A 14,591-nucleotide genomic window follows, 5' to 3' on the forward strand; every position below is an offset into this window, starting at 1 on the left:
ATCTCTACTTGGAGAATTATTTGAAGAGGTTTAATCCAGCCTTGATTGTTGTTGTTAATGGGCAAGGAGAATGGGTTGTTCCGTGTGCTCGGCTCTCCAGAAAAGTCCTGGGCAAAGGAGCTCTCAGGCACTGCCTGGCTCTTCGATTTAGTGATATTATTTGAATTTATTGTTCGATTCGGCTCGTGTGTCCTGCCTTGTTGGTATTTGCCCTATTTACTCTCCTATATTGCTTTTTCATAAAACCAGGGGATGGCATTTAAGTTGTTGTGTTCTTTGGTATTAAAAGGCACTTGGAACAAGCCCGGGAGCACATCCTGGATTGTGGGGTTCAGGGCATGCTCTGCTGCAGAGCCTGCCCCACTCCTGGGCTGCTGAGATTAATTAATTCCTGTGGTGGCCAATATTTGTGGGGAAGAAAACGCTGGGGAGGACAGAAATAATGCATGAAAATGCCATCTCTTCTTGGTGGCCAAAGGCTGTGGAGGGCGTTTGCCGTGGCTGACTGCACCCCAGTTCCCTTTGTGGATGTGGCGGTTCTGCACTGGTGGCCGTGTGAGGATAAATTCAGGCAGTGCATTTATCCCACCCTGGGCTGTTCCTGAGCTCCACGGGTGCCCCACAGCATCGCCCCAGAGGGAGCAGCTGCAGGCAGGGCTGGGGACCGGGCAGGAGGGAGAGCAGGGGGAGCCCAGCCCTGCAAGCCCAGCTCAGCCCCCAAATCAGGGCTGGGCACCCAAATATTCCCCAGAGCTGCCCCAGGGAGCCTCCTGTGCTGGGCCCTCGTGGGGGTCCCCCCTGCACCCCAAAACCTTCCCCAAAACGCCTGAACATTCCCTGTGAGCACAGGCACACAACCTCAGAATAAATCCGCAGCCCCTTTTGGAGGTCTGCGAAAATTAATGCTTCCCAGTGCTTGGTGCCCTGCTCCTGGTTTTAATTATTTTAGTTATTTATTTTATTGAACACTCTGTACCTGTCTGTGAAGCAGAGCTGTCTGCTCCAGGGTTAAACGGCCACACCAGGTTGGAAATAGAATGTGTGAGCATTTAGACTGCGCCTTTCCTTGAAAAGCGTCAGGGTCATGCAAGATTTAAAAATGTTCAAATGAGATGCTTCTTGCCCTAATTTACACACATCCCTTCCCTATTTATTTAATTTACATTGCATTTTCCTTTATCAGTACAAAAAATAAGGGATATTTATAAATGAAAAGGAGAAGAATTTTTGGGTATTTATCTCAAACCAGCCCTCCAACATCTGCCTGCAGTGTGCACACTGGCTGAGGGAATCCTGCGTGAGAACGGCAGCAGAAGTGGCAGTGCCTGTGTGTCCCCTCCAAAGGGACATTTTCTGTTCGAGCTGCTGCAGGGCCACCAGGAAATTCAGGTATTTTGAGAAACCTATAGGAAAGCCTTGCTGAGCAGGGATGGTTTGGACATTGTTTAGCTATTCCTGTGCTGGGTGTTTTAAATTGAAAATGGAGTGTAATTAATAAAACCAAATAATCAAACGCCTTTACCTGAGTTGATAGCAAATGACAGAGAATTTAGGACTGAAGGAGCCGTCTCCCCAGGCTGGATACCACAGGTGCCCCTGGATAAACAGGATCTGCTCAAAGAAGAGCTTTGTGAGGATGCCCTCGCCAGGCTCGGTCCTTGCCGGGCAATCTGAATATCGAGGCTGCTCGTTAATCTCCATTCCTGGCTTAGGCTGGGCTGGGCTGCTCCGGCAGCAGGCTGGGTTGCCGTAGGAACCAGGAATTCAAGTAAATATGCTCAGGAAGGAGAAATGTCTACTAATTAAATGTGAGTAGCATTGATAAAGGGCCCGGGCTGGGGAAAGCTAGAACGTGATGGCCTTCCTTATAATTCACTAGAAAATAGGTTTATATCTATTTATATCTAATCTATATCTATATTTATATCTGTATCTATATCTAGATAATCTATCTATATCTATATCTATATCTATATCTATATCTATATCTTTATATATTTTACATATATGGATAATATTGTAGACTATTTTATATATGTATGTATCTGCATACATATATATGAAATTATATGAAATTATATGAAATTATATGTACCTAGAAATTATATATATTGATAATAATATAAAAATACATATATATATTTCTCTATATAAAAATATATATGATAACAATATAAAAATACCTATATATGTATATATATATTAAAATATATATAAAAATATGTATGAGAGGTTTACAAGACTGATAAATGATGCATATACCTCTTTGTGGAGACAACTACATGCATTGAAGATGACAGCAACATTTTTATATAGAAGTGACACTTTATACCTTTTTTTCCTTTTGAGGCTATAAATTCTATAATCTTCTCTGATCCCTTTTATGGCTTGCACATGTCAGGTGAAGGCATTCCCTGGCTGTGTGGGTGGTGGGAGCCCTGATCCACCCTCTCCCACACCCACCTTGCCCACCTGGGGGGATTTTCATGGAGAGGGACCCCATGCCCCAAGTGCTGCCTCAGTTTACCCCGGGGGCAAATGAGATAATCAAACTTCTGATCTCCCACTTCTTCTTTGTTTGCTCCTCAGCTGATTTTCCTTTTTTTGTCCCAGAAAAGAGCTGTTTAATGCTGCACCCATAAATGAAGCCCAGCTGGACCCCGCAGGAGCTGTTTGGTGCCAAGCTCAGCTGCTGGGCAGGGATGCTGACACCCAGCATCTCCCAGAGATGTCCTTCCAACCCTAATGAACGGCAACCTGGGCAATTAATGGCACACTGATAAACAATAATGATGTCACAGGTGGGGAAACTGAGGCAGGAAAGGAGAGGCAGGTTTCATGTAAAGCCTGCAGATGTGGCACTGGGGACGCGGGTTAGGGGTGGGCACCGTGGTGCTGGGCTAGAGCTTAGAGGGCTTTTCCAGCCCAAATGATCCCGTGATTCTGTGATAAAATCTCTAACATTGGCAAATTGGCTTTATTAGCTTCCCCTCCTGGAACGGCAGGGACCCAGCGCCGGGCCTTGCTGAGCTCAGGAGTCACAGGAAGGGGAATTGGGGCGGGTTTTGTGTCCCCGTGCCCCACAGCCGTGTGCAGCCACAGCCGTGTGCCCGAGCTCTCACAACGGGAGGATGGATGTCACAACTCCTGCGGGAGCACCCCGGCTCCCGGGCGGCGCTCAGGGTCCCCAAGGGCCGGGATTTGCTGCGTTCCTGACTTCCTGCCAGATGTGCAGCTGATGTTCCGCCCGCCGGGCAGCGCTCCCGGCGGAGCACGACGAGGTGCCTTCATCTGCATAAGCACGTGGACTCCGCGCTCGTCTCGTTCGCGCTTTTAATTACAGTTCAAGGACTAAATCCATCTCAGTCAGGCTCGTGCTCAGCTGGGATAGACCCAGGAGGGTCCCAGATTTACAGCAGGGCGGGGAGCGCGGGGTGTGCCTGGTGTCCTGATGCTCCTGGGGCTCTCACACTTATCCTGGCTGGATTTTACACCGGCCGTGGCTGCTGCCCTTGGCCATGTCCCTGAGGGAGCGGGGGCCTGGGCAGGGCTCAGAGTGCTTCACTGGCCAGGGCAGCTCGGGGCTCTCTGCTGGGACCCCTGCAGTGCTGGGACCCCTTTAGTGCTGGGATCCCTTTAGTGCTGGGACTCCTTTAGTGCTGGGATCCCTTTAATGCTGTCACCCCTTTAGTGCTGTCACCCCTGTAGTGCTGTAACCCCTTTAGTTCTGTCCCCCTTTAGTGCTGTCACCCCTGTGATGCTGTCACCCCTTTTGTTCTGTCACCTTCTGTCCATCCCTGCCTTGGTTTCTCCTGTCCCCACCTGGGCCGAACCCAAAGCCCTGTGGTTGCCCTGTGAGCCTGGGGTTCAGGGCAGGGGTGGTGACCCCAGGTCCACCAGGACCCCCAGGCACCCTGATCCTGGGGCGCTGCTGCCTGCTCCCCTCTTCTTCCCACCGGCCAGGGAAGGACCCCTGGGATGAGGAGCGCAGAGTTGGGATGCTGCCCCAGCAGCATCCAGCACATCCCCTCAGCAAGGAAAAGGGGCTGAGGAGAGACAGGCTGCTCCCAGTGCCCCCGACCATTTACAATTTATATGTCCTTGTCAGACGGGGAGTTTGATAGCTCTAATGTCATGTTTGTCCTTCACCTGGAGAAAATCCCCTCTAAAGATCACCAGCCCGGCTCTGTTGACAGGAACTGCGCAGGTCACGCCTTAACTTGTGCGGGATCGTTCCAAAACACAGATCTTTATCAGGGCTGAAAGCAGGGGGAGAGAAAAGTCCCAAATTGCTGTGGTTCCCAGGTGGGATGGGGCCCAGAGCAGGTCTGGATGTAGAGAGGAGCTGGTGAATTTGGGGATGCAGCCGTCCTTGCATGGCTCCTCCAGCAGAACCAGGCTGTGCTGGGCAGGATTTCTTTCCATTTCTGGCAAAGCTTTCTGAAATGTAAATATTTCCGTGCCCTGTCTGGACACTTCTGCTCCTCCCTGGTACTTCCATTTTCCAGGAATCCTTTACACACAGCTCCCAGAGATCCATGTTAGAGGAGGAACACATCCCAAGGGCAGACCCTGCAGAGCAGCAGCTCTCCTGGGTTTGGTGGCATCCCCACTCCTTCCCCATGACCTGGCATCCAGGAGCCCTTCCCTCCCTGCCTGCAGCCAGTGGGGCTGGGGATGTGCTGGGCATGGGCTGTGGCTCTCTGGGAGCTTCCTGGAGAACGTGAGCTGGGATGTGGGATGGGATCCTGGCTCCCCTCTGAGCCTGAGGAACTCCAGTCAGGAGCTGGAGCTGCTGTGCCTGGGACAGTGACCAGGCCAGGCACATTTGCTCTCTCTGGAGGGATACCCTGGCCAGGCAGCTTTGCTCTCTTTGGAGGGATACCCTGGCCAGGCAGATTTGCTCTCTTTGGAGGGGTACCCTGGCCAGGCAGGTTTGCTCTCTCTGGAGGGGTACCCGTGCCTTGCTCTCTATGGAGGAGCACCCATGCCTTGCTCAGCAGCTGCAGCTTCCCCAGTGATGATGCTCCCAACGTGTCACCACGAGGGACACTCCATAGACAAAACACCCTCAGAATTTCAGCCCCATTTTTATTTGGCTTGTTACTGCTCTTCTCTTGACATTCAGGTGTCCTTGATCCACTCTGCTGCTGGATGCTGCTCCGTGCCTGCTTTGGGAGCTGGTCAGGGGCAGAGAGCCAGGTGAGCCCCAGCTGTGCAGCTGCCCCAGTCCCAGCAGGCAGCCTGTGCATATATAGATTTATATGTGGGTTAAAAATTCCCAAATTTATATATATATGTGCATATATATATAAATTTGGGAATTTATAACCCAAACTCCAGTGTGCACCTCACACAATGCACCCGCTGGATGCTAAAGCTGGGTGCAGCATTAAAAATAAGACAAAGCACCCTCGAGGGCCTGACCCAAGCTCTCCCCTGGGAACAGGAGGGGTGTGCTGCTGGGTTTGGGCACCCAGGGAGGGCAGGCTGTGCCCAGGGCACACGTGGGACTCCCGTTAATTTAAGGGGAATTATGTGAATTGTACAGCATGGGTTGACTATACTCCTGAGGATTGCAGTTATTATGTTTACCATCAATATTCATGAAGGCTCCTTAAAAAAAAAAAAAAGGCAGCGGGGAAATTTTGCTCTGAAGCAGAGAACTGCCACTTCTGGGAGAGCCTGCAGAAGCAGTGTGTATTTCCCAGTTTATTTGTCCTCTGTTTTTCTCAGAGTGTTGTCTGGAGTTCTGAGAAGAGTTGTTGAGAAAAACAAATTGTGCTGGTGCACTTCATTTTACAAAGGTCCTGAGGGATCAGGCAAGGGGAATGGCTTCTCCTTGATAGAGGAAAAGGTTGGATGGGATACTGGGAGGAAATTCTTGGCTGTGAGGGTGGGCAGGGCTGGCACAGGGGCCCAGAGCAGCTGTGGCTGCCCCTGGATCCCTGGCAGTGCCCAAGGCCAGGCTGGATGGGGCTTGGAGCACCCTGGGACAGTGGGAGGTGTCCCTGCCATGGCAGGGGTGGGATGGGATGGGATGGGATGGGATGGGATGGGATGGGCTCTAAGGTCCCTTCCAACCCAAACCATTCTGGGATTCTAGGAGTCTACAGCCCTCATTGCTGTTTTTGGCCTCTTCAGAAAATAGATCTGGTTTGATTTTTAATTTGCTTTGGAGTTTTCCAACCCAGACATCACCTCTGTCAAAGGAAACATGTAACTTTACCCCAGAAAATCTGAGGAAATCTGAGTTCTCCTTGTGCAGGTCTTCCTTGGGTGAATGCTGCAGCACGAGCTGTGTCCAGCGCCTAGGAACACAATTCTGTGTGTTTTTCCCTGTTATTGCTGCAGAAGCATTTTGTCTGTTGCAGGTACCACAGCCCAGGCATCGCCTGCTTGCAGGAGCACTTTGGGTTCTGCAGGTGCTGCAGGTTCTGCTGATTCTGCTGGTGCTGCTGGTGCTGCTGGCCCTGGGGAGGGCAGGAGGGCTGCAGTGGGCAGGCAGAGGGTCCCCAGCCCCGGTTGGTGCCCCCGCCAGCCCAGGGCCCTGTCTGCTCTCCCAGTTAAAGGCAGCAGAGGGAAAGGCAGCAGCGAGCCCTCGCCTTCTGCCGCGGCCCCGCGCCGGCTGCCAACAGGGCACTGCTCTGCCAGTTGTAAATTTTAATTGGCCATCTGGGGAAAGCACAAACCACTGACTGGAGATTAATCAGTAAATTAACCCAGGCATAATACACATGTCCCAGCGGGCCCGGCTGCCGCAGGCTGGGGCGGGGTGCGGCGGGGCCGGGCGGGATGCTGTTATTGCTTACCGCGAACATCCTCCCCGCGTCCCCAAATTCCCTGCAGCCTGACCTTGCCGCCGACCCTCATTTGTATGGCACTTGCCGAGAGGCCTCCCCGCCATGCTCGACACAGATGGCACAGGTAGCGCTGATGGATCGGGATGTGACACCGTCCCTCTGGTGCGTGCGGGAGGAGCAGCGCATCCGTCCCTGCGGCGGTGCCCGCCGGGGCTCGGGCTGTGCAGCCTGGAAACAGGGCTGGGGACAGGCAAACACCGCCAAGGACAAGCTGCCCATGCTTTATTTAATTACTCTTACCCCGCAGAAAGATTCCAGGCATGCCTGGCGTAGCAGGAGAGTCACATCTGCTGGCACATCCCGGCCCAGGAGCCTCCCTGGCAGCAGAACCCTGATGGGGACAGGCTGGGGACAGGCTGGGGAGAGCAGAACCTCCCCCTCTGCCTTGTGCTGCCCCTTTGCCCTCAGTGGTCCCATCCCGTGATGGCAGGAGCAGCAGGGTGAGCCCGGACCAGCAGCAGCATCCCCCTGCAGTCAGGGCAGCAGGAGCCTGTGGGGTTTGGGTTCAAACTCATCTCACAGGGACAGCTGTGACACCCTCCCAGCCCTGGGAGTGCTCCAGGCCAGGCTGCACCAGCAGGGCATCACGGAATCACAAAACCCCTGCACGGTTTGGGTTGGGAGCGACTTTCAAGCTCCTCTTGTTCCACCCCTGCCATGGGCAGCGCCATGCTCCACTGAAGCAGGTGGCTCCAAGCCCCATCCAGGTATCCTGGCTGATGGAATAACACCACACACGAGCTGTACTCACCACTCCAATGCTTATTTCCCCCTGGATGGAAATGTCTGCCCAGTCTGTAAAGTGCTTTGGGATACTTGCAGAAAACAGCCTTGTGTCCCCCACATACCATCAGCACCATGGGGACACTTTCTCCACCACGCTTGCTATTTAACCTCTGTGGCATAGTTCAGTTCCTTGGCCCCTAGGAGTGACTCTGTCCTAAAGAACGTACCTGGCTCTTTGGAATTTAAATAGTTCTCCTAATAAGTGGTTCCTTGGCTGGAAATATATGGATGCACCACAGTATCGTGTCTATGATTTTGCATTTTCCCCACTGTCTCTTCTGCCTGACATGATAATGAGCTCTGTGTTAAGCCAGAAAAAAGCAATTTTCTCCTGAGGTTAATTTCTTTGGATTGCCCACCTGAAGTGGGGAGTTGCATATAAATTCTAATTTGTCCTGAAGTGCAGAAGATTGAGTCAGTTTTTTTGGCATAGATGATACAGTGCAAATCTTTATTGACATACAGGGTGTTTTGTCCTGCCTTCCTGGCGACTGCCTCGGGAAGAAAATGGTGATGAAACCATTTGTGGCTCTTTGGGTCCCTTTGAACAGGCTCCAGCTTTACAACAAGAACCTGAACTGCCAGGGGGCAGGGATGGATGGCATATTGGGAATTGGGAATTCCTGGCTGGCATGGTGGGCACAGGGTGCCCAGAGGAGCTGTGGCTGCCCTGGATCCCTGGCAGTGCCCAAGGCCAGGCTGGACAGGGATTGGAGCCACCCTGGGACAGTGGAAGGTGTCCCTGCCATGGCAGGGATGGGATGGGATGGGATGGGATGGGATGGGATGGGATGGGATGGGATGGGATGGGATGGGATGGGATGGGATGGGATGGGATGGGATGGGATGGGATGCACTTTAAGGTCTCTTCCATGAGCCCTGAGTGCCACCTCCAGAATTGCTGGGACACCTCCAGGGATGAGCACTCCAAATGTCCCTGGGCAGCCCCTGCCAATCCCTGAGTCCCCTTTCCATGGGGAAATTCCTGCTGAAACCCCACGTCCCACTGGCACTGCAAAGGACAGGCATGGTGATGTCTGGCCAGAGCAGCCCTGCCTCCTGCAGTTCTGGTGTTCTCCTCACCACGGCTGCTGCGGGGTTTTACCTGTTTGTTTCCTTACCCAATCCCATTTTCTTTCCACTGAGCCTAAAGTCTGGAGCTTTTCCAGACTGGCTTCCCAGAGCAGCACGCCAGACTGCCCCCCCAGCATCACTCAGCATTTCATAGGGAGAGGCAAACTGGTGTTGTGATTAATATGTAAAACTCCTAATTAATGGTGGGTCTCAGAGCAGCATGCATAAGTAATTCCTTTGTATTTGATAACAGGGTGTATTGGAGGGGCTCTACACCTCATTATTACCCACCAATTTCCTTAAAGGGTGGGCAGCCCCTTCCTGACAGCCCCTGGTACAGCACTCAAGGGCATGGAAAAACCTTTTAACGGAGAAATGGTTTGGGTGGTGTTGATTCCTTACCAAGGAAATGGGAAGGGGAGTGACCAAGAGCCACTGACTCCAACATCCCCCTTGGTGAGGGTGGGTGAGAGCTCCTCCTTCCTCAGCTGAGACTGTGGAAACACCCATGTGTACAGAGAATGGAAAACCATCCATGATTGATTAATTGTGATTTTTTTAGGCTGATCAGAGGCGCAGACCTGCAATGGCATCTCCTGGAGCACTGGATCTGCACTGTCTCACTGAGTGGCAAACGCCTCACATTCAGCACCCAACTCAAACAATGGAATTGAAAAACAAAGAAAGAAGAAAAGGAGGCTGGTGGCTGCAGGAATTGAGTCAGGAGGTCTGGGACCCTCCCGGGTGAGGGGCTCGCTGTGTAAAGCTGCTGCAGGAGAGGAGATTTTCAGGAGGGATTTTGGGGAGCCAATGTTTGTGTATGGGGGAGGCCAGGCTGGTGTGTGCCTACTGGAAGTGACTGCGAAGAACATATGGTTCCATTTAATGCAAGAGACTTTGTGGATTATAATTGAGCAGATAATTGGGGAAGGGTGAAGATTATGAGAGGGTGGGACTCAGTAATTATTCAAAGCTGCTTTAAAAGACTGACAAAGTGCTCCTTGACAAAGGCCTGGGAGGAGCCAGAACTTCACTGCAGCCTTTCCTGCTGCTCCAGAAGTCGTGTTTAAGCACGTGTGAGAGATGAGGAGTGTGGTGGTGGGCACTGCTGGGCTTGTAGGTGAGTGCGATGCCCTGGCCATGGTACCTGTGCCCAGACCAATGTCTGTCACAGGCATCTTTTCTGAAAAATCCTTTCCTTGGGGTTTTTCCTTCTGAGAAGCTGAAAGGCCTCAGGAGCAAAATGTAAACAATGGTTATTGGCTGCTGTGGGATGCAACAGGTGCATCTGGGATTGGTCTCATGGGGTTGTTTGTAATTAATGGCCAATCACAGTCAGCTGGCTCCAACTCTCTGTCCAGTCACAAACCTTTGTTATCATTCTTTTTCTATTCTTAGCCAGCCTTCTGATGAAATCCTTTCTTCTATTTTTTTAGTATAGTTTTAATGTAATATATATAATCAAATAATCAATCAGCCTTCTGAAACACGGAGTCAGATCCTCGTCTCTTCCCTCATCCTGGGACCCTTGTGAACACCATCACACAACATCCTCATCCACAGCAGGGACCTGCTGGAATGCTCAGCGTGGAAATTTCCATGGGGGTGTCCAAACCCACAGATAAAACTGTGGAGCTGACAGAGGGGAGGTTCAGGTGAGATTTTGGGAAGGAATTCCTGGCTGTGAGGATGGTGGCAGCCCAGAGCAGCTGTGGCTGTCCCTGGGTCCCTGCAGGTGTCCAGGTGGGTTGGATGGGGTTCAGAGCAGCCTGAAGGTGTTCCTGGCAGGGATGGGATGAAATGGGCTCTAAGGTCCCTCCCAAGCCCACCATTGCATGGTTCTGTGCCTCAGAGGGAGCCCACCAAAGGTGCTGCTCACACACCTCAGGAGGGGCTGCTCTCTCTGCACCCACATCGCTCCTTTGAGGAGTGAACACTGATTTCAATCATTTAAAATTCTGGCCTGTCAAAATATATGTGAATAAACAAATCTGAGCGGGCAAACAACACTCTCATATCCCAAATATTTCTTCTCTTCAGCATGCCTCTCCAGAAAAGCCCGGACGTGTATCTCAAATAATTAGATTTTGTTCAGTAATCAAACTCAATCAGACGGATTCTCTGTGAACTACTTTTATACCCACAATGAGGAATGTGTGTCGTTCCCCGTGCATTTGCATATTTTTCCATAAACCTAAAACCAATCAATTTTGAAGAGTTATGATAATATAAAGAATCTGAGGCAATTACATGTCTTTTAAACAGGGATTCAAGACGCGTTCCACTGGCAGGGCTCATGGAGTAAAGCAGTCAAAAGTTCTTTAACCCTTTTGGTGGCACCTGGGCAAGGGTGCTGTGCTGGGGCTGCTCGTTCCTCCTGGCCTTTCAGTCCCTGGGCTGGTGCTGGCACTGCCCTTGTGTGGCCGCAGCCCTGGTGGCACAGCCCTGCCAGGGCAGACGCCCCAGGGCCCCATAGGCAAATCAGCTGCACCATATTTTCCTCCAAATATCACATCCGCCGCCATATGGGCTGGAACGCACGCTTCTCGGGGATTGCATTTCATAAACAGGGAGGAATTATGCAAAGTGCTATAGGTACGGCTTGGAAATGTTTTTTTAAAACAGCCATTTGGTGGAAATGACTTTTTAATTATTTTTCTCTGTGGTTCTGCCTGGCTACGGAAGCCTTTTCCATGTTTGTTAAGTGGCTGAGACTTTCGTGCTGTTAGCGCTCCTATCCAGAGCAGGCAGAGCATCTCTGGGGGCTTGGATGGGCACCCCAAGCTGCACATCCCATCTCACAGGCTTCACCCTGGAGGGCAGCTGTCCTCAAAACCCTGGCTTTGTACAAAAAGGAGATTTTTTTGCAGTGTATTTATGGCCATGCTGCACCTCCAGGGACTGGGCACAGGTACAGAGGTGATGCCCAAGGGATGGGGCAGCTCCTGAGTGAGCATTTATAGGGACAGTACCCCCACCTGGGTGGCAGCAGTTGAAGCCCAGCTGTCACCTCCCTGTCCATGCCATGCGTGTGTCACCCTCACTGCTGAAAGGACGGCACACATGCCAGGAGCAGCATCATCCAGGGGAAAGCAGGTGCAGGAAGAAGATATTTCTGCGCGCCTGACAGGGAGGGAAGCGTGTTTGCTCAGAGTATATTGGAGACCCAGGCCCGGGGGAGGTCACGCCTGTGGAAATATTACCGCTGTAATCTCGGCGTGGCCTCGGGCTGCTGTGTCCAACACGGCTGGAGCAGCACCTGGGCCTTCCCCACGGCCCCCTGCCTCCCACAGCCTGCCAGGCTCCCCTACGCCTGCTTCTGTGTCCGTTCCCCAACCTCCCTGCTCCTGGGGGACCCACAGGCCACCCCAGGCCTTCATGGGCATCCTCGTGCACCCCTTGTCTTCTCCAGACCCTCATGCACCCCTTGTCTTCTCCAGACCTTTGTGCATTCCTTCTTCTCCAGACCCTTGTGCACCCCTTGTCTTCTCCAAACCTTCAAGGACCCCTTTTCTTCTCTAGACCCCTTGTCTTCTCCACATCCTTAAGGACCCCTTCTTTTCTCCAGGCCCTTGTGGACTTCTTGTCTTCTCCAGGCCCTTGTGGACTTCTTGTCTTCTCCAGACCCTTAAGGACCCCTTCTTTTCCCCAGACTTTTGTGCACCCCCGTTGTTCTCCAAACCTTTGTTGATGCCTAGTCCTCTCCAGACCCTCGTGTACCCCTGGTCCTCTCCAGACCCACTCCTCAGTGGATCATCTGCGTGTTCAGGATCTGGAGAACGCAGGAAATCCCAGGGCTGGGGGCAGGAGGGGTGACAGCAGCCAGCAAAGGGGTTCCAGCCGATGTCACTGCTGATAAAGGTGGCGCTGATAAAGGTGGCACTGGCAGAAACATGGCAGAGCAGGCCAGAGAACAGAGCCCAGCCTTTCTGGGCTGCAGGGATGCTCTGGAGCCGAGGAGGAGCAGGAGTGAGCAGTGGTTTATCAGCACCAGCTCCTCAGGTACGAGCTGTGCTGCCGTGGTTTATCAGCACCAGCTCCTCAGGTACGAGCTGTGATGGTGTGGTTTATCAGCACCAGCTCCCCAGGTACGAGCTGTGATGGTGTGGTTTATCAGCACCAGCTCCCCAGGTACGAGCTGTGTTTGCCGTGGTTTATCAGCACCAGCTCCTCAGGTACGAGCTGTGCTGGTGTGGTTTATCAGCACCAGCTCCTCAGGTACAAGATGTGCTGCTGGCTGGCTGGGCAGGGCAGGGGGCCAGGGAGGAGGGAGGATCTGCCAAAAGCAGCTGCTGCTGTTTGGGAGACCCAGGGCAGCAGCAACACCCCCTGCAGAGCCTCAGTTCATGCAAATTCATATTTATTGGCCTTGTCGTTCTTCTCAAAGAGGCAGAAATTCATTCTGCGTCCCTGTCATTTGTTTCCTACCAGAATATCCTTCACCAGCATTTCCAGTGTCCTCTCCCCGTGCGAATGAGTAATGGGGGAAAGTAACTTTGGAAATGACATTGCAATGTAATCATCCATATTGTGTATTGTGGTTAAAATTGATTAAAATAATATTGAAACTCCCCCAAGGGATTATGCAATTATAAGTCAAGTCCCAAATGGAAAAGGTTTTTGAGAACTTGGCAGATGTCTTAATGAAAATGAAGCATTATAGTAATATATTAGTGCTATTTGTATATTATTGACAGCAGGATCACTAAACTGTATAAATTACTGTCCACAAGAATGGCTGAATTGTTTTTCTTTCAGGAAATTTTTAATCAAATATAATTTCAGAAAAATAATTGTTTAATTTTGGCCTTACCTTTGATCCGCACGTTGATGGATCAATTATTAAACCGAGTTTTAGCCACTCATTCGCTTTGGAAGTTGACACTTTAAATATTTGATTTTGCACCCATTTTGTTTTATTACAGAATAAATTGTGGCGAATGCCAGGGACCATTACATGCAGCCGTGTGATAAAGGTGGTCGGAGGCTCCAAGTTCTGTTTGCTCCCTCCTGGGGCAGCAGCGGGGGTGGGAGCAGGGCAGGGTGGTCCCCACAGGGATGTGGGACCCCTGGGAGCCCCCCTGAGGGCTGGGGCTCTGCTGGGTGTCCCCTGTGCCCCACACACAGCAGCCCTGCAGGGACAAACAGCGAATTCGCGTCGGGACTTTCACTCCCATACAGGAATTTCTGTTCCAGTGGTTAGCAAATAAACTGCCTGCCTGCAAGTACATAATATTTTAGTCTCTAATTTTAAAAATATGCTGTATTTTAATATCTTTTTTTAAAACAGATACCACTTTTTATGAAGCACTACATGAGTTGCTGATGGATAAATCACCCAAGCATGGTTAAAGAGACCCTAATCTCCAGATGGTACCAGATCCATTTAATTGTATCCTCTGACCTCATCTCACCTGAGCCTGCATTAAAATCATAATACAGTTCAAGTGTAAAAATGATATAGTGTTTATTCGTCCTGTTTATAGGGGGGCAAACACACAGTTAAATTCAGATGTCGAAAATTAGTGTAGTCATTTGAAAAGGTTGAGTTAGATCAAACTGACTCTCAGCATTTTATTTGCCCCTTTTTTATTCCAATGGCTCTGTGGCTGCAGCTCGGTGTCTCTGAATGAAGGGGGATGCTGAGGCAGAGGTAAGATGGGTTTTGGGGCACGACAGAGGCCTGGGGAGAGGGGTAAGGCACTTGGTCTCATTTTTCATTTTCACTGTGTGTGATGAGGATGGGCCACATGCACCATAAATGCCCTGCAAATATTTTAATATTTGAGTGCCCAAACCATCTCTTCCCTCCGTGGTCCCATCCCCATCCCCAGCAGACAGGGATGCTCCTTCCTTTCTGGCAGGGTG

General features: G+C 51.3%; 1 long non-coding RNA gene across 3 annotated transcripts; it reads left to right on the top strand.

Annotated features, from left to right (window-relative positions):
• Nucleotides 1–1,549: 1,549 nt before the first annotated feature.
• On the top strand, nt 1,550–14,200 carry LOC113460261 (uncharacterized). Of its 3 annotated transcripts, XR_012581853.1 has the most exons (4): nt 1,550–1,808; nt 9,286–9,467; nt 10,160–10,378; nt 14,014–14,200. It is a non-coding gene; the product is annotated as an uncharacterized LOC113460261 (long non-coding RNA). The 3 variants fall into 3 exon arrangements; XR_012581852.1 differs by lacking the exon at nt 14,014–14,200 and having other exon boundaries at nt 1,566–1,808; nt 10,160–14,007; XR_003382060.2 differs by lacking the exon at nt 10,160–10,378 and having other exon boundaries at nt 1,568–1,808; nt 14,014–14,187.
• The last annotated feature ends 391 nt before the right edge of the window (nt 14,201–14,591 follow it).

The sequence above is a fragment of the Zonotrichia albicollis genome, chromosome 10, assembly GCF_047830755.1.
Source record: "Zonotrichia albicollis isolate bZonAlb1 chromosome 10, bZonAlb1.hap1, whole genome shotgun sequence".
Taxonomy (NCBI): domain Eukaryota; kingdom Metazoa; phylum Chordata; class Aves; order Passeriformes; family Passerellidae; genus Zonotrichia; species Zonotrichia albicollis.